At 44.8% G+C, this 13477-nt stretch overlaps 1 protein-coding gene across 14 annotated transcripts in view; it reads left to right on the top strand.

The window, feature by feature from the left end:
- Positions 1 to 13477, top strand: part of PTPRT (protein tyrosine phosphatase receptor type T) — a 1064810-nt gene that overhangs the window by 116344 nt on the left and 934989 nt on the right. The window lies entirely within an intron of this gene.

The raw sequence follows: 13477 nt of genomic DNA on the forward strand, positions 1-13477 counted from the left end.
GCTAGCTGGGTCTTTAGAATTTCTTGTAAACCATCATATCGCCCCCAAGAGGCAGATGGGATATTTACTGTTTCTGTCTTTAGGGCGTTTATTTGGAAAGAGGGGCTGTCAGAGACTGGAATCCACGTGGGCTTCTCTGGGAGATGAGAACAAGAGGGCATCAGTGGGGCTCATCAACGCAGAAAATACAAATGCAGGCAAAACACCAAAAGGTCACAGATCTGGGAGGTACAGATCTGGGACCAAGGTTTTAAGATCAAGGTTCTAAAACCTTTTAACATCTCCAGGTTTGATTCCTCTATTAATCTCTCTCCACCAGTCCCTGTTTTGACAGGTAGGGAAGTAAATCTGCTGAAATGAACAGGATTCCAGGAAGGCAGGGCTTGTCGTTATAAACCTGGCTTGAGCTGGGGCTTGTTGGCGGTTTCCTCGTTGGTACTGTTAATGGCTCTGGTCTTGGATTCCTACTCAGACTGGGGAATGTGATGGCCGAGGCTTCCAGGATCTGCGACAAGACTAGTTTGTTGATTTATAAAATAGGTAACTAGATTACTAGGAGATGTGTATTCATTTTTCCCCCTTTTCCTCTGTTCTTGTTCTCTTCTTGCGACACATTTTCATTGCAGGCTGGGTACTGCTTCCTGGGAATGTTGCAATGAGCAGGTACAGCTCCTGTCTTTCAGAGGTTTGCCCAGCAGTGGTCAGTAAGCAGTCTTGTAAATTTTTTTTTAACGTTTATTTTTGAGAGAGAGCACGAGTGGGTGAGGGGCAGACAGAGAGGGAGACACAGAATCTGAAGCAGGCTCCAGGCTCTGAGCTGTCAGCACAGAGCCCGACGTGGGGCTCGAACCCACAAGCCGTGAGATCATGACCTGAGCTGAAGCCGGACGCTTAACCGACTGAGCCACCCAGGCACCCCAGTAAACAGTTTTGTAATGCCGTGGGGACAACAAGGTCATGAAAGTGTTGGACAACTGAGTGTTGAAGGAGGAGTGGAGAGGCATGAATTGTCTGGAAGTTGGACTGATATTTCTAGGCAAGAAAGGCAAGGCAGGCATTGCTGGCAGGGGAAAGAACACAAACAGCAGAAGTGTGTGAAAGTGTGCAAGGTCCAGGGGGGCTGCACAGAAGCTAGGGAATGCTGGATTCCTGGCTGTCAGTTGTGATTGGTGGGTGATGCCAGGGGTTGCTTTGATCTGGTTTATAATGGGGATATGGCCAAACAGTTTTAATCAGCCTGGCCAGCTCTCCCACTTAGAGCCTCCCCCTCCTTATGTGTAAAGTGGGAATCATAAAAGATGGGGGAGGATTGGCAGAAATAACCCATGTAAAATGCTCGTCATAAAGCCGGGGGCATAGCAAAAACTCCGTCAGTATTAGGGATTGTAATTATCCATAGCCACTGGCCTAGGGAGAGTTTCTCTACGATGGATACAGATTGGTAGAATCAGATGGTGGCAAAGAAGGTCCTTGAACCCACGTCTTTCAGCTCCTATCTCATTGAGGCCTTAGGAATGGGAGTTACCAGCAGCCAGAGCCTGCTGCCCTCTGAAGCATATTTAGACCCGAAGGAAGGTGCCCTAGCTTCCTTGTCAGATTTTCCCAGGAAACACTTGGGCAGGAATACATAGGATGTGCAAACTGAAAGCCTCATGTCAATGGCATAATTTAGGGTTTAAACCCAGAGCCAGTCTGGCTTTGATTGTGGTCCTGCTGGCTCTGGCAGGAATTCGTTTCCACATGAGGAACATATTCTCCAAAGCCTTCGGTTTTACCTGTGTCTGAGATATTTGGATGCAATATAATCAGGCTGCAAACCTTATACTATTTGTACTCCTGTTACCAACTTAATGCCTCTTGGGAAATACACTTTATTTTTTTTTTAATCCATTTAAGTAGAGAGATTTGTGTATTCAAGTTTTGAGGTATGTGTGTTTGTGTGCATGTATGTATGTAGTTCTCTAACTTTTACCAGGCCTTTTATGAATTCAAGAGTCATAAAATGAGATAAATCAATGAACTCTAGCTCTTCCAAAGACCATTCATCTTTCCCCACTGCAAGACTGACAGGAAGCCGGGTCTCAGGAATTTGGATATTTATCCCACAACCTGCTCCATAACTGTGAGGTTCTAGATCTAGGAAGATGGGTGTGGAGATGTGAATGGTTGTCTTTTCCCATGCTCCTGGGCTTGAGGGGAAGATGGGGACAAACACAGGGTGACAGCCTCTGAGGCAGAGCTGGCTGCTGAATATGCAAGCCTTGTTTCATTCTGTTTGGCCATCATGCATCAGTGTTGACAGCTGCTTCTGACACTCCTGGTAGTGTTTGGAGTCAGGTGCAGCTGCTGCAGGGGAAGGGTGAGGGGGCGGGTGTCTTACCTGTGATGACGGGGCAGTGGCTGGGCAGATGTAGCTTCCTTCGTGAAGGTCACTTGCTAAAAGATTGAGGAGCCTGGGTGACTCAGTCGGTTAAGTATCTGACCTCAGCTCAGGTCATGATCTTGCAGTCTGTAGGTTCGGTCCCCATGTTGGGCTCTATGCTGACAGCTCAGAGCCTGGAGCCTGCTTCTGATTCTGTGTCTCCCTCTCTCTCTCTGCCCCTCCCCCGCTCGTGCTCTCTCTAGCTCTCAAAAGAAAACATAAAATAAAAGACTGTTGTTGGTCAGCACCTTTCTCCCTCTGTGGGATCAAGGATGGGACAGCACTTCTTGATATGTCACCAACTTTGTCACTTGGTTGATCATATTTGCCTCTGTTGTAGAGCAAATGGCAGAATATATTAGGAATTTCCCATCACTGGAAGAATGAAAGTAGAAACCTCTTTCCCCCCCCCCCCCCCAGGAGAATTTGGGAAAATGTCTCCTATTCCTAGGTGCCTCTGTGGGCAGCACCACTACCTGTACTGTCCTTGGACGTCTCTCCACGATCTGTTTTTTCCTCCCTATAGCCATTGTCTGGATTGGAGCCCTCACCCTTTCACGCCTGCCAGACAGCCGACCAACTGCCTTCTGGGTGGGCTCCTCTCTCTGCATCCCACCTCTGAGCTGTGGACGTGCTGGCACCATAGGGCTGTCTGTGTGTGACTGGCTGTGCCAGCCTGGTGCTCACACTCTTCCCTGGCTCTCCATGACCCATCCTTAGCCTGCCTGAGAAGGGCCTCACGACTGATGAGCCCTTGCCAGACTCCAGCCATGGCTCCTGGACATCTCCCCTCTGCTGCAGGCCCTGCCTCTTCTGCATACTCTTGTTCCCGGACCCGCCCACTTTCCTCCCTCTGTCTGTAACCCCTTCTCTCTGACCCCCAGCCCATCTGCCCAGCCAACTCCATTGAGCTCTTGACCTTTTCCTGGGAGCCCATCCTGCATCCTCTGGTATCATCTGCATCCAGGCTAAGTTCAGGATGTTCCTCTGTATCCCCACATTCTCTTGTCTATTTTCTCACACAGTTGATTTGTTTCTCACACAATTGATGAATCCTCTGTTTTGCCCACCACACACAGTGAGTCCTTGCAGAAGGGGTTGTGTAGCTTATCTGTCTTTGTAGCCCTGGGACAAGGGAGCAGTGTGTCCTGACAGTGATGAGACCGTTGTGGGCTCCAGTTCCCCTGGTATCTGTGGGACTTGTTGTAGTTTGTTTGACTTGCCCTAGCAGTTCTGTATAGGGACAAAGCTGCTATTTTGCAGAGTTACTGTGGGGATTGAGGTAATTATTTGTTTACTCTTCTAATAGTATCTATTAATTTACTTTAAAAGTATATAAATTTCTCTTTTAAAAGACTAAAATTTTTTTTTAAATATGATTTAGTGTCAAGTTAACTAACAGAATGTGTACACTGTGCTCTTGGCTTTGGGAGTAGATTCCCATGAATCATTGCTTACGTACAATACCCAGTGCTCATCCCAACAAGGGCCCTCCTTAATGCTCATTCCCCCCTCCCCCATCAACCCTCAGTTTGTTCTCCTATTTAAGAGTCTTTTATGATTTATCTCCCTCTCTTCGTGAACCTATTTCCCCCCCTTTCCTTCCCCCATGGTCTTCTGTTAAGTTTCTCAAATTCCACAAATTAGTGAAAACATAGGATCTCTTTCTCTGACTTATTTCACTTAGCATGATACCCTCCAGTTCCATCCATGTTGTTGCGTATGGCCAGATTTCATTCTTTCTCATTGCCAAGTTGTAGTCCATTGTATATATAAACCACATTTTCTTTATCCATTCGTCAGTTGATGGGCATTTAAGCTCTTCCCATAATTTGGCTATTGTTGAAAGTGCTGCTGTAAACTTTAGGGGTACATGTGCTCCTATGCATCAGTACTCCTGTATCCTTTGGATAAATTCCTAGTAGTGCTGTTGCTGAGTTGTAGGTTAATTCTGTTTTTAATTTTTTGTGAAACCTCCGCACGTTTTCCAGAGTGTACCAGTTTGCATTCCTACCAACAGGGCAAGAAGTTCCTGTTTCTCCACATCCTTCTCAAATCTGTTTCCTGAGTTGTTAATCTTAGCCACTGGGACAGATGTGAGGTGGTATCTCCATGTGATTTTGATTTGTATTTCCCTGATGACAAGCAATGTTGAGCATTTTTTTCAAGTGTCTGTAGGCCATCTGGGTGTCTTCTTGGAAAAGTGTCTATTCATGTCTTCTGCCCATTTCTTCACTGGATTATTTGTTTTTCGGATGTTGAGTTTTGTAAGTTCTTTATAGATTTTGGATATTAAGCCTTTATCTGATATGTCATTTGCAAATATCTTTTCCCATTCTGTTGTCTTTCAGTTTTGTTGATTGTTTCCTTTGTTGTGCAGAAGCTTTTTATCTTGATAAGATCCCGTTAGTTCATTTTTGCTTTTATTTTTCTTGTCTTTTGGATAATTAAGGTAATTCTTCTAGAACTGTCCCTGGCCCAGAGCCTGTGAGCTGAATAAATGTTAGTTGCTATTATTGCTACTTAGTTCTTGAAAATGCTGGATACTTAGTGAGCTGTTGTTAAATAGAAGGACTCAGTGGTTGAATGATATAATATCGTTTTGTTGAATTCTGATTCTTTGAAACAGTTAATACAAGAACATTAATTTTCTCTTGTCTCTTTTCTTTCTGAACTTTATTTTTCTTTTCCCCAAGAGCAAATAGTTTCTCAGACGTTAGCAAAACACTGTACTTGGTTAAGCAACCCAAGAATGCTTGGAAGAGAGCCATTTTGCCCAATAAGCTAATAGCTGGAGTCAGGATTCACTTCCCTGCTGGTTGAGTGACACCCCATTTCCCTCCTCTTAAGAGAACTAAATGGCCTATATTTCTTTTTTAAATTAAAGTGAATGAAAATGAATTTCACAACTCCCCTGGAGATGCCTGGAGACACACTGGGATGCCAAATAAAAAAGTTGGGAATTGCTGAGCTTAAGCACAGTAGTCATGGGATCCCAAGAAAGATATGAAACAAGAGAAGCATCCAGAGTGGAGGAGGGGGGGTTGGAGGGAGAATCAAGGAAAACAGATTATGAGGCAGAGAGATGGGGATGGGGGGAGCAGGAAGGGAGGGAATATATTGAAAAGAAACTGTTAAGTGACTGATCTTTAACTTCCGTGAAAAGTAAAACAAGTCTAAGGCGTGCTGAATAATTGCCCAAGAATTATTCCTGGCCGCCCTATAAATGATTCCTCACTATGCAAAAATATTGAAAGCAGAAGGGAAATTATTGTTTTGAGCTCAGAAATTTCTCAGTTCTCTGACTTTGCTAACGAGATTTGAGCCCATTATCCTTGTCTCACTGTGAGCCTCCGTCAATAGCAGAACTTGTATCTCCTGAGGGATTGTCTACTGAGTTCATTTCAGCTTAACAAGTGTTTATTGAAACCCAGAATGTGTCTAGGGCTGGAATCAGAACCGTCACCATGCCGGGGTTGCGATGAATGGTTCTTTGGGCCTGACGGGGTTCCTAGTGGATTGAGGGGAAACCATTGGAGAATGGCTCCTGATTGTGCCCCCACCTCAGCCCCAGTGCCTGAGCTGACCCCCTGGGAGGACATTTTTCAGTGGCCTTTTCAGGTGTTCTGGTAGGGTAGATGAAGCAGGCCAACTCGTGCGGGTACCTGGGTGCTTCTCCCTGCATCCCCCACATGCCCCTCAGCTTTCCTTGTTGCCAACTGCATGATGGTCTTAAATTATAAAACCGAACACGTCACCCTGTTGGCTCTGCATTGCACCTGGTTTCCATCTGCACCTGGAATAAAATCATACTCATTAGCATGGCCCACAAGGCCCTGCCAGCCTCTTAGCCCCGTTCTTCCCATTTCTGGGCTTTGCACTCACTGTTTCTTCTTTTTGGAATACCTATCCCTCGACTTTGCACAGCGTGGTTCTCCTGAGCTCCCAGGGTTTGGCTTAGATGACATCTCTTAGCCACAGAATCTAAATTTTCGTCCCCTGCCTGCTGCCTTCCTGTAGTCTGTGTTGTCTGTACTTGATATTTGTAATTATTGTTTTCTTACTCTCTCCTCTCACGAGATGGTGAGCTCAAGGGGGAAGGTCCTTCTCTTTTCCTCTTCTTAGTCCCAGTGCCCAGCACACAGTAGGTGTTTAATAAACTGTGCCTGACCTTTTTATGCATTGGTGGAGTCAAGAGTACAAACATTGATGAAATAAGAAAGAGGGAATTGTAGGGACAAGAGGTATTAATGGAAGGAGTGCTATTAACTCAGGAGATGGGGGCCAGATCCTCTGGCCCCTTGGGATGTGTGTAGCTTTGCCTGTGAAAGAAATTAATGTTCAAGGATCCTCCCTCCTGGCTCTCAAAATTCTGAGTATAAAAGCTCTGAGACAGAACAATTTATTGATTGACAGCTCTTTGGCCTAAGCCTGCCCCAGAAATGTTTTCATGAAGAGACGTTGCTCGCTGCCTGCCTGTCTCACGTTGACGCTTTCAGGCTTAATTAGAGCCTGTTACCCCTTCTTAAGTAGTCACACACCAGACACGCCAAATAACCTTAGCACCGGGCGCTGAGATAGGAGAGTGGAATAACAATTTGATTTCGGGTAGTTAAAAGCCGAAGGCCTCTACACCACAGTTGTTCATTTCCTTGATTTAACAAGTTAAGTGAGTTCTGTATGAGTTTTTCTAATTTGTTCTGTAACATTTTACCGAGTCGTCTACACTGGCTCTGAAGCTGTGGGAGGTATGTACTCTTGAAGAGGCTCCCCACCACTCAGAGCAACTGTTAAGAACATCGTGCCGAGCATTTTTACACACCCGGCTTCATTTCCTCCTCCCCGTAGCTCTGTGGGATACACACCGTCAGCATCTGAGGCCTGTAGGGCTGAAGCGCAGATGCAGAGAGGCCCCCCTCAGTTGTCAGGTCACACAGCGAGGAGGTGGAGAAGCAGGACTCGAATCCCAGTCTGTGGTTCCCGTGCCAGCGAATGTTGAGAGGGGCAGTTGTTAGATTTGGGGTCTGTTCCCGAGGAGTTTTTAACCTACTGATCGTAGGAGTAACACGCTGGAAAGGGTCAGTGGCTGCGTGGCCCGTAGTTGGCGCTGTTGACGTGGTCACGTCTTTCTCCGCCTTCCCAGGCCAGTCTCACTGGCAGGCACTGTCAGCTCCAGCCTGCGGGGACCACCCTGTCCCCGAGTCTGCATGCAGTCCCCTCCCTTCCATCAGTCTGTCCACCTTCCTTCTCCTAGCCCCTGCCTGCCTGCCTGCCTGTGGGCACTCCCCTGTGCTGGGCTCCCTGGGTGGATTTGCTTGGTGGTCTCCTGCGGGCCACAGGGGCTGTGCTGGGGGCCCCAGATTCTGCCTCTGCTTCCTCCTGTGCTGGGGGCTGGCCTCCTGCTGCTCTTCAGGGTCTTCCTTCCCACGCCCCCCAGGGCCCACTGGAGCCAAACGGGTGCCATCTCAGGCATTTCTGTTGGCTATCCTGTTGAAAAGGCCCCTATGATCTCAGCTTGGCACCAAAATTGGTAGACTTGGGCACATGAGCAATTTTTGGTGGTGGCATTAATGGAGGAAGCACCTGTCCTAAAACATGAGACCCTGTGAGCCTGACAAATCTTACCCACTTTGCAGCCCTGTGACACGAAAACACTCTTGTAAACATCACATTCTTTTGTATTACTTAGGCCACTGTGTCACTGGGTGACCTTGGGAAGGTGGTGTTCCTGCCCGGGCCTCTGTGTACCCATTTGGTAAGTGAGAAGGCTGGACTGGATAATTTTACAGGCCTGTGGTTTGGGATCTCAATGACAGTTCACAAGCTTGTCCTTAAACTTCACACACTTGTGGTGTGTGAACCACGGTATGTGGTTAGGAACGTGAACTTTGAGGCAGGGAGACTAGAGATGGGCCACCTGCAGGCTGTGTGACCTTGGGCAAGCTGATTAAGCTTGCTAAACCTCAGTTTGCCCATTTGTAAAATAGGGCTGACTCCAGAACCTTCCTTACCAGTGGGGTACAGGCAAAATAGGGGGAGACACCAGCAAAGCTAGGCACGAAACACCCCGCTGAGCTCGTCTGATAAGATAGAAGAAGCTCAAACTGGAAAGAGAAGGGGAGTGGCTTGGACCATTGGAGCTTGGGAGGCATGACGTACTGGAGCTATGGGCCAACTGGGGGTGGTGAAAGAATACCTGCCCCATGACCTTGGCCCAGCGCAACTCTCCTCGTGTGGTTGTTCTTGACCTGATGGAGAAGAGAGTTAGATTGAGTTTTCTGTTCTGAGGTAGCCAGGGGTGGGGGGATTATAAAACCCAAGGTCACCAAGGGGGACTCTTGGTGAAGTGGAGATGTGTGAGGATGAGTGCTTTGTAGTTCGGTAGCTTTCGCTTTCCTTCCTGCAGCCCAGGATCTGCTGTCCCTGGGAGCCCATTCTTCATTTCCAGGGTAGAGCCAACTGTTGGCTCTGGGCAGGACAGGTTTGGCTTTAGGAGATGATGTATGGAATCTAAGTGTGCTGCCTGGTTAGTAAATTATTCCCTGGATCACTGGACAGTGAGACATTTTAAACTGGAGCCTATGGGCTTTGTGCAGCCTCCTGCATTTTGAATTTGCAGTGGGAATTGACTGTGAATGCGTGGTGTGCCTACTGTGTGTCAGAACAATGACACTTGAGGAGTCTCTCTACCTGAAGAGGGGAAGGGAGAAAGCCAGCCCTAACTGGGCACCTGCTGTCAGGCCTTAACATGTTTTGTTCCATTCGATCCTTATCACAATCCTATAGAGCAATTATTGTATAAATGAGGAAACTGAGGCACAGGGAGGTTAAGGGACTTGCTGGAGGTATTACTCTAGTACACAACAGACGTAGACTTTGAAGTCAGGAATGATCAGGTGTAAAAATGTATTCTGTCTCCAGTGAGTGACCTACGTTCGGGAACCGTAATTGTTTTTTGTAAAGGGCCAGGTAGTAAATATTTTAGGCTCTCTGGGACATGGGGTTTCTGTCACAACCTTGCCATTATAGCATGATAATATATAAACAAATAAGCTTAGGCATGTTCCAGTAAAACTTGATTTACAGAAACAGCTAGTGGGCCAGGTTTGGCCTCTGGGCTGTGGTTTGCTGAGCCTTGCTGTATTTATTTATTGGTTTAATTTTGAAAGAGAGAACATGTGCACCAATGGGGGAGGGGCAGAGAGAGAGGGAGAGTGAGTCCCAAGAAGGCTCCCTGCTGTCAATGCAGAACCCAACATGAGGCTTCATCTCAGGAAAGCAAGATCATGACCTGAACCAAAACCAAGGGTCAGCTGCTTAACCAACTGAGCCACCCAGGTGTACCCACCCCTGCCCCAACCCTTGCTTTAGAAAAGAGCCAGACTGACCATGAACACCATTTTTGCCCAAGTAACCATGAGACAGCCAGCTTTCCCTTCCAGAACAAAAACGATTCTCTTAGATGTTGTGCAATGATCTGAGGGCCACATGAGGCAGATGTTATGTTGCTGCCATCCCTCTAGGTGATAAGATTCTTTCAGGTGCTTTCCAACAGGTAGATGTTGTGGCTCTGGAGAAACTGGGGTGAGGGGGGTTGTGGTATAGATGGAGTTAAATGAAACCGTGAGAGTAACATAATTTTCTTCTCTGTTGGTCACCATCATAAATTTTGAAGTCAATTCTAAAGCTAATCATGGCAACATTTAAGAACAGTATATTTTTAAAAGAAAATTTGTATTCACTGAATTAGTACCACAGGCAGTACCTAAGGCGATAGTAGAGCATAGTGTTTAAGAAATAAGGCTTTGTGGTGAGAAAGATTGGGGTTCAAATCCCAGCCTAGCAACACAATAGCTTGTAAGGTCCTAGGAGGTCATGTAAGCTGAGTCTTGGTTTCCTCAGCTGGTTAGAGTGAGGTTTTTTTTTTTTTTTTTAAATGTTTGTTTATTTTTTTATTTTAAAAATGTTTGTTTTTGTGAGTGAGAATGCAAGTGTGGGAGAGGGAGAGAGAGAATCCCATGTAGGCTCCATGCCATCAGCACAGAGCCTGATGTGGTGCTTGATCCCAAGAACCATGAGATCATGACCTGAGCTGAAGTCAAGAGACTTTTAACCGACTGAGCTACCCAGGTGCCCCTTTAATGTTTATTTTTAAAAGAATGAGAAAAAGAGAAAAGAGTACTTATGTGGGGGAGGGGCAGAGAGAGAGGGAGACACTGGATCTGAAGCAGGCTCTGTGCTGTCTCTGCAGAGCCCAAACTCATGAACCATGAGACCATGACCTGAGCTGAGACCAGGTTGGGTGCTTAAATGACTGAACCACCAAGCCACCCCTAGAATGAGGTTTTTAACTTTTCCTGTACGTTAGCATCCTCTAGAGAGCTTGGACTCGGTGCCTAGAGTTTCCGATTAAGTAGGTCTGGGGCAGAGCCAAGAGGTTGTGTTTCTAAGAAGTTTCTAGGTGATGCTGATGCTGCTGGTCCAGGGACCACACTGTGAGAACCACAGGGTAAGAGCATGCTCAATGTTCCAGGTTCTGACTACTTCCCAGCAGGCGGATTAAGATCTGAGTGGAACACGGAAACAGGGAGTTCCCAGTACATCCTCAGGAAGCACAAGTAGGGGCTTGGAGACTCTTCCACCTTTTGAAGGCCGCCTGTAGGTGGCCCTGGGGTGGGTTCAACTCTCAATAGTTCCATGAGAAGCTTCTCGAAGGTTGGGCAAGAGAAAGAGGGAGGGACAGGAGTTTTCTCTTCCATCTTTTACTGAGAGGGGGATAAAGTTAGTGGGAGTTTCTCTTAGGACCAAAGACCGCAATGGCAACATTTTGCTCTGTGCAAAACCAGCCTCGGTGGTTGTGGGAGGGAGCCAATAATGCAGGGAAAGTGCTTTATAGCCTGTGGCTGGCATATGGTATGCAGCCAGGAAGCATTAGCTATTATTATTTTGTGTATTGTAAAAACAAAACTAATGTTTCAGAAGTGTTCTATTGTCAAAGATCCTCTCCCCCTCCTCCCCCGTTCTGTTCTCTGTTGGTCACCACCATTGGCTGTTTGGGGTGTATCTTTCAGGCATTTTCTTTATTGATACTCATGATTCATAATCTTAAACAATGACAGCCGTCTGAAAGAGTGGACGTTTTTACTCTACCAACATTCTTATCTTCTGTCTTTTTGACCTTTGTAATGCATAGATGAAAAAACATTTTTAATTAGCATTCACTCAGTTGTTAGTGAGGTAGAAAAATATTTTCTAATGTTGATTGATGTTCTGCTTTTTCTTAGCTGGTCATAGCCTCCACGCGTTTTTCTTTCAGGTGGTTTTCTTCGTTTTCATTTGGAAGTGCTCTATGGGTAGCAGAAATAGTCCTTCCTCTGTCATCCATGTTGCACTATTTTTTTTTTTCTCTTTCTTTTCTCAGACTTGTATTTTTACTTGGTTATGGGTTTTTAACTGTCCTTTTTGTCACATAGAAGTTTTTTCATTTTCCTAATTTTTAGGTGGTGAAATCGATCAGTATTTTGTTGCTTTTTGGTTTTAGTCTCCATCAGAAAGGTTTTCCTCACTGTTAATGAAGATAATTTCCTTTTTCTTTTTTCTTGGTATCTTTGTGCTTTCTTCTGCCCTCCATCCTTCCTTTTCTTAAATCTTGAATAGGCCAGGCTCTTATTTTGAATTAAGGGTGAGGTAGAAACATGCTTTATTTTAGTCCAAGATGACAGCTAATTGTCTCTATCCTTTAATGAAGAACCCACATTTCCTACTTACAGGCAGTGCAACCTAAATAATACACTCCCGTTTATTTTGGGGTCTAATCAGCTTCTACTTCTTTGCCTGTTTAGAGGGTGGTACCATCTTGCTTTAATGCCGTAGCTATATATTTTAGTATTGGAGAGGATCATTCTCTCATTACTCTAAAGTTTCAAAAGTTCCCCAGGTATTTTTGCATATTTATTCTACTGAACAAATTTTAGAATATTTTTGTCAAATGTTCTCTAAGATCATCTGTTTTGGATTTTGGTCAGCTCTGCACTAGATTCATAGATTACTATAGAGACCCCAGACATTTTTATGATGTTCAGTTCTCTTATCACAAAAGGAGTTTCCCATTTACTCTGCTCTCTTGTATAACATGCCTCATTGGGCTTTATCATTCTCTTTTAGGTCTTAGACATGTCCTGTTTATTCTTGCATCTTTTTTGTATATGGGATAAGTGTTTCTATTATGTTTTGTAACTGGTTCTTGCCAATCGTTATATCCTGGTATATACAGACTGGCATAAGAAGATGAGGTTTTTAGGCAAATATTTTATATCTAGCTCGCATACTGAAACTCTTTTACCAGTTCTGATAGTTTGCAGTTATGCCCTTGGGTTTTCAGGTAGACGATAAATAATATCATCCAAAATAATGGTTCTTCTGTCTTCTCCTTTTCAATACTTGTGCTCTGATTTTTAATTTTTCTAGAAATCCCAGAATGAGATTCAATAATAGTGATAATAACAGATACCCCTCCCATCCCCCTTTTTTCCCTGATTCAGTTAGTAAAATAGTTTGGAAATAGATGTTTATCATTTTAAGGAACCAGAATTCTTATTACTAAGGTCTTTTAAATTTTATATCAGGAATATTGTGATCCTCTGTGGTTTTTACCCCATTGACCTATTTTAAAAAATTGTGTGGTTAAATTTCCAAATTTGAAACTATTGTTATTAACTTTAATTGGTTATGGTTTATTATTCTTATGGTACTGGATTTGACTTGCTAGTATTTTATACAGCTCCATAATCCCTTATCTAAAACCCTTTGGGTGAAATGTGTTTGCAGTTTGTATTTTATTAGATTTTAGGAAGGTAGTATGATACATATACTGTGAGTGATCTGTAATAACCCCATAGAGTCTGGAGAAGTACCCCTTAATCAAACACATTAATAATTATGCAGCCAAACATAGGAATACAACACTAAGTCAGGTAGATGAATGTGGGAAGCAGTCTTAGGTCAGGGATGGTTGCTGAAGGAGTTTAGGCCAGGTTTTCTACTGATTTAGGATGG

Source organism: Felis catus, chromosome A3, assembly GCF_018350175.1.
Source record: "Felis catus isolate Fca126 chromosome A3, F.catus_Fca126_mat1.0, whole genome shotgun sequence".
NCBI lineage: Eukaryota > Metazoa > Chordata > Mammalia > Carnivora > Felidae > Felis > Felis catus.